The sequence below is a fragment of the Xiphophorus hellerii genome, chromosome 23, assembly GCF_003331165.1.
Source record: "Xiphophorus hellerii strain 12219 chromosome 23, Xiphophorus_hellerii-4.1, whole genome shotgun sequence".
Classification (NCBI taxonomy): domain Eukaryota; kingdom Metazoa; phylum Chordata; class Actinopteri; order Cyprinodontiformes; family Poeciliidae; genus Xiphophorus; species Xiphophorus hellerii.
Genome location: NC_045694.1, coordinates 9775691 through 9782325, shown reverse-complemented (window position 1 = coordinate 9782325; position 6635 = coordinate 9775691). Strand labels below are relative to the sequence as shown.

Here is a 6635-nt window from a genome sequence, read left to right as displayed (position 1 = left end):
TATACAACCATCTTTCAGCAGGAGGACAGCAGGGAAAGCTACGCTGCACCTGCGATTTCAACAGCAGCCATGTTGTTAATCAGCTGTGTGTCACCCATCCCAAAAGTCAAATGTGCTGTCGGCTCAAGCAACTCTGTAAACAAGTTGAATTCAAACACAAAGTTTACCGTTTTAAAACCTCTGAAACTGATAAATAATGACTTCAACTAACATGTTTTGCAAGGGGGAAAAAAAAATCACTTTTTTAGAAATGTATGTTTTTTCTTTTTTTCTGTTAGTGCTCTGGTGACTTGTTCCTACTTTTCACATGGCCTATCACAAATGGATATAAATGCTATATGTCCTCCATTGTTTTATGAGATCAAAACAGTCTGCTACCGAGACTGGTTGGTTTCTTTGTTTTGTTTGCAAGGTTTGCATAGCTAACCAAAAATATGTTTAGACTGCAATTCAATTGAGTCTGCTGAATTTATTAGCAGACTCCAAATCAAAGTACACAAACAAGACAAATAACACAATAAAGTATAATGAGACACTGAGAAATAGAAAATCATAATTAAACATACATGAAGAAAAATGAGCCCGATGATTTGTGGGAAGAAAAAAAAACGAACAGCAGGATATGTGAGTGAAGTAATATTACAGATTAAAGCTGCAGGATTTTTAACAGATGTACTGAAAGTGATTTCCTTCACCAATAAACATCTGGCTTCACTGTGGGGATCATGTTCTTTGATTTCTCCAATGCATTTAACACAATTCAGCCTGATTTGCTGTGTCAGAAACTCCAGAAAACACAATTGGAGGCCGAGACAACAGTCTGGATCAATGACTACCTGACAGACCAGAGTTTGTGCAGTTGAAGGATTATGTTACAGCAGGTGGTCAGCAAAACAGGAGCACCACAGGGGACAGTACTCTCACTATTCCTTTTCCCTCTATACACCTCTGACTGATAAGGATAAGGGAACGATTCTTCATAAAATCAAGATATTACAGACAAACCTGATCCTCCTCTTTACAGCACTGCTATACAGCAGAATGTCTTCAGTCAGAAGCTTCTCTAGAGTAGCTGTAAAAGGGACAGCTACTGCAGATCCTTTCTGCCTTTCACAGTCTAAAATCAAATCCTTAAAGAAAAAAGTATGAATTACAACATTTAATTTCACTCTCAGACTAATTAAGTATTTTAAATTGAACTTGAACAACAAGACACCTGTCTTTTCCAGCAGCCATTGTACAGAGCATAAAGTGGTAAAACCAGCTAACCAAACATCCTGGAACTCCACTTTGGCCCTCTGATTGTAAGTTAATTTAAAAAATAACAGGCGTTTCAAACTGTTAGTTTTCCAGGCACCAAAATACATCAACTTACCAACAGAAAACAGCTGGAAGTTTTTTTTTAAATTATTGGACTGTTTCCAGACACAGTAGTGACCGAATGGAAGTCAAAACATTTTTGCCCTATGGGTTTGCTTTAAGTGAGTCACTTTCTCTTTTCACTGGACCTCTGATCAATGACAGTAGCCCCATGTGGGAAAACAGTGAGTGTTAATATGATTGTAGTTTCACAATTTGCATAACTACCTAATTGTAAAACAAAGATAAAACTAGCTGTTCTGTCTTGCTTTGATTCCGTTGCTTTGATGAGCTTTTCAGTTTTCAACAACCATCAGGTAGAGTTATGCTAACTATGCAGCTCACAGGGCGGTAAGTGTGCAGATATCAATGATGTGAAGGTAGTGTCCAATCTGTGCACATTTTGTAGCTATATAGTGAAAAAGGTACTCTTCTGTGTTTCTCGCTCTTTAACAACCTACTCACCGACCTTTACATAACCGGTAGGCTATATTCCACTCGTTTGAGTGCAGTACTTCTATTTTCATAATTCATGTCAATTGTTCCCCTGTAACTTGTTCAGCACAGCCAAGGTCTTAAAAAATGAATGCTTGTGACTCTGGCACAGATTTTAAATGTTTGCTAAGGTGTATAGGTTCTCATGAGGGTTTAGTTGAATGGTGACCTTAAATAATAAAAAGCTTGCAGATAAACATATGCTTGTGTCTTATCACTACACCTTGTGTATGTTTATATTTCACAGATAAACAAATTTGGCTTTTCCAGTGAAGTGTAAACAGCAAAAATGTAGATAAGGTAGGAAATACTTCAGAAGGATTATTACAATGGTCTCACTGCTGGTAGAACAATTGTAAGTCTTATTGCAATAAAAGACTTATCAAATTTAGCATTGGGGTAAATCTAAATATTTTATTTGTCCTCATTGGAGAAAATTAAAATCTGAATATTTCCCAGACAACAACATCAAAGCAAATTTGCATATGCATTGGACAATGGCTGAATACAGCCCATGCTCCATGTTATAAATATAAATATTGTGATACAGGCACCACGTGCTTTGCACATTAAAGTAAAAACCTGTCACATGAATACAAATAAACCCAATATTTCTTGCCCAAAAATTGTCCTCTCTCTCAAAAACAGGTAAATGGTGGATTTGGATCTTTTAACACTTTGGTTCAGATTGGATTCATCTCTTGCTACTAATGAACTGTCTTTGCAAACAATGCAAAAACAGACCACTGACTGGTTGAAATCCATCTATCCACTGGTTCAGACTCCACAGTCCTGAGCTTCTGCATGCCATATTTTAACTTATTTTACTCTACTTACTCTCTAATATAGGCTGAAAAAAAAGCTAAATTGCATATACATAGTAGTGTCACAAAAATTACAAAAGACGTTTCAAATTTATGAATAGATGTGTTTTATGAGAATTCAACGGCAACATGAAGGGTGACCGACATGCCTATGTTCGTGAAGTCTAACTTTCACTAATCGCTTGGCTGGAGGTGGGCGATTAGTGTGGAAGTGAATGGACATCGCCATGATAAATTCCAATTCATGATGTGTATAAAAAAAAAATCCAGAACTGTCCTTATTGTATTTTCTCCGCTGGTTGTTCAATGTATCAATAAATATTAATATATTTCAAAATATGTGTGCAGTTTAGTGATGAAAACGTACACTTCTATAAATGACTGGTGTCCTAAAAAAGAGTATTACAGATGATACATCTCTGTTTGTGGGGTTATGATTGCAGAGTCATGCAGCTAATCTAAGGAAGTAACAACGGTCTTATTGTCACTTTTATCATCATAATAATAGTACCACAAATTACTATTTGCAATAGTAATTGAAATTATAAAACCCTAATTCCAGACTGCTGGACTAACACATAACCTTCAATAGAAAGTCATGGAAGGCCCCAGCCTTGCACCAGCATCCACTGCCTGACTCTTCTTTCCTCCCAATGAGTTTGCGTTCCAGGGCTCCTTGTGAGCAGCGGGCCCTGTAGAGCTCGCTGCTTTTCTGCTGTCTCTCCATTAGGCGCCTAACAGAGCGTTGGGCAACGGCAGCTCTCCCCCTCAATGCCTCCATCTCCCTGTCGCCCTTCAGGTCTCATCGCCCTCGCAATGGAGGATCCAGACGCGTGATCCCAGGACACATACTGTCCTCCATTACCCGTCCTCACAGCCCGCTGCATTCAGATCCAATTCCTTGGGTCCATATATGAACAGGAGCACGTTTTTGCATTTCTGTTTGTGTGTACAAGCAGAAGCGACTCTCCTCTGCCCAGCCAAAAGAAAGTGAGTACTATCTGGTTACACCACATCAACACTAAGAGAGGGGGAGTAAAAGATCAATAAGCCATTTCAAAGGGTTTTGTTTTTAGCTCAGATGAAGTCCATCTGTAGATTTCTTACACATTAACTAAGAGAAAGACCTTCAGAAGTGACAACTCATACCCCTGAGCTATCCCATAAACATCGAACATCTGCCATAAGGACTCCCAAGTCAACGATTAACGTTGGTGAACAGTTTGTAATGAGCTTGTTGTGAGGGTGGCGAGAGGACGATGGCTGAAAGACAAAAATAGAATTTTAGCTCCATGATAAACTTTAAAAACACTGAACCATATATACAATAAGAGCTTTTAAAGCTTTTTCAATAAGAATCATTAACACTTTTGTGCACATACATTTTAGATTGTGCAAGTGATACTAGTTGAACCTTGTCACATTATGACCATAAACCTAAAAGCATTTTATTGGGATTTCATGTGATGGACCAAAACAAAGAGCTGTATAATTGGGAAGTGAGGAAGGAATTGATTTTTTTTTATGTTTCAATGATAAAAATCTGAAAAATGGGGCACTGGTATTCAATACTCTGTAGAACAACCATTAAATGCAAAACTTTTGTGGTAAAACAGAAAAAATTAAGATTTTTTTGACCATTCTCAAAATAGGTAAACTGCACAGATACTCTCCCATCCAGTCTCCCTATCAGTATTGATTTCTAAATGTTTAAAATTTAAGTCTGAACTTTAACCAGGTCATTCAAACCCAGTTAAAGCTCCTCTTCTTAACACTCCATCAAAGCTTGAACAAGCTTTGATGGAAACCACTGCAGTAGCTGTGGCTCTATGTTTGGGGTTTGTCATCATTTGTCAAAGAGTCTCCGCTCCAATCTTTGCAGCCTCTAATAGGCTTTCCTAGAAGATTGCCCTGTACTTAGCTCCATCCATTTATGGTGTTGATGTTTGCTTTCCACCAACAAACTATTTCAAAGACGTCTAATCAAATTTGATTTTGGTATCAAATAACCCTTTTTTGCATGTTTAATGCAGCCCTGACATGACACGAAGCAAACTAAAAACAGAAGTTTTCTTTTTGTGGCGTGCACAAGAAAGGCAATGTTCGCACAGCAGGTCTTGATGCTCAATTTAGATTTTTTTGCTGTAATCTATTTTTGCATTGTCATTCATACTACAAGTTAAATTTGACCAGAATCAAACTGTTCTGAGTGAACACTTTGCGATCCCATAGAGACATGCATGCACACATTAAAATCTCCAAATAAAGTACATGGAAAGTTTTGATCATTAGAGAAACAATGTGAAATAATCCAAGGGGCACTGCAGGCAGAAATCAAGATGTTTTCTTCAATACTGAAAAAATATTTTTCTCCCCATTTTCCACTCATATACTTTATAGACCAAGTCTTCTTGGTCTATAAATTAGTTTTAGCTCCAGTTATTGTTCTCATTCCCATTGAGAATTGAGGTAGTGTGTATGGAAACATCAATCTTCTGCAATCCACTGGTAAATGTGTCAACTCACTGCTCCCGTTATTCAAATCAGATCTCACAGTTTTTGCCTAGAGTCACAAACACCTCCGAAACTAAGATAACAAATTGTTTTATCCATAGGATCCAATTAAAAACTGTGAAATCACAGAAAGTCATTTGGTGTCTTGGATGCTTATCTCCACTGAGTGCACAAGTGATTACACTCGCCAGCGAATTCCAGGAAATCATGGCAAAGAGAGGAATGAGAAACATAGTTCCAGCTGAAAAGCATACTGGGGAAAGGCATATTCTGATCAAATCAAAAGTGGGAGTTGTAACTCAATGTTCGGTTGGTCTCATTCATCCTGAATTAATTTTGCTGCAGTCATGCAGAGAAACCCTGTTCTATGAGCTCTGGGAAAACGGATAAAGGAACTTTGAGAGAAATTAGTTTGGTTTTATTTCGAACTGCGGCTCCAGGAAAGGCATTGAAGCCTTTCAGTTGGTTGGTCAGCCAAATCGCTTTCAATAACAGACCCGAGCTACACACACACTAACCTATTAGTGTTAAGCAATTTCTGTATGAGCAGGAAATGTTTTGTTTTGAAGCACACAGCAGGTTATCAGAAACAACAATCGACTGCACGGCTTGTACTAAATTGATCTGATTTCGGAATTCAAGCGCCGCTGCAATACTCTGACACATCAGGCCCAACACCAAATATGTATCCCTCTTGAATAATAAACCACTCAAAGTGTTGAGGAAATTCATTAAGATGAAGAAAGTCATGACATTAAAGCACGTTGACAGGAGTGAAAGGTAATGTTTTAGAGATGTTCCTCCTTGAATTACCAATAAATGTTGCATCCGCTCAGATTAAATTTTTTAATAACGGCTGAAAATTAAAATCAGCAGAGTTAATGACAGCCTGAAGAGCAGTAATGAGACAGAAGATAAACAAATTAAACCTGCGATAGACACCAAATTTTAACCTCTCAGAATTTGTCATCATCTGTAAGGTCTTCTCAGTCGTTAATTTTCTAGAATCTCCAGCAGCATTTATGTATGACAAATGTTTTTAAAACGGATTTTCCACAGATACACCTCAGGAAAAAAAGAGCCCACTGCACAGAACCCCATTGAAAACCTCATCATTATTCCACCAAATATTGATCTCTGAAATCTGAGTTAAAGCATTAGTATTGTTGTTTCTAAGTGAATATGAACTTGTTTTCTTTGCATTATTTTAGGTCTGAAAGCACTGCATCTTTTTCCATTTCATTTTCTGCAAATAAATATAAAATCTTTGCTTGGAATTTCAGAGACATGTCAGTAGTTCATAGAATAAAGGAACGTTTATTTTAGCACAAACAGACAAAAAGTAAAATCAGAGAAACTAATCATTTCAAGTGGTCTCTTAATTTTTTCCAGAGCTGTATATAGACCCCATTTTGATTTTCAGGAGGTTAAATAACCACGTGA

At 37.5% G+C, this 6635-nt stretch overlaps 1 long non-coding RNA gene across 1 annotated transcript; it reads left to right on the top strand.

Moving 5' to 3' along the window:
* The first annotated feature begins 328 nt into the window (after window positions 1-328).
* On the top strand, window positions 329-6381 carry LOC116714040 (uncharacterized). Its single transcript, XR_004337983.1, has 3 exons — window positions 329-340; window positions 851-853; window positions 6252-6381. It is a non-coding gene; the product is annotated as an uncharacterized LOC116714040 (long non-coding RNA).
* Window positions 6382-6635: the final 254 nt, after the last annotated feature.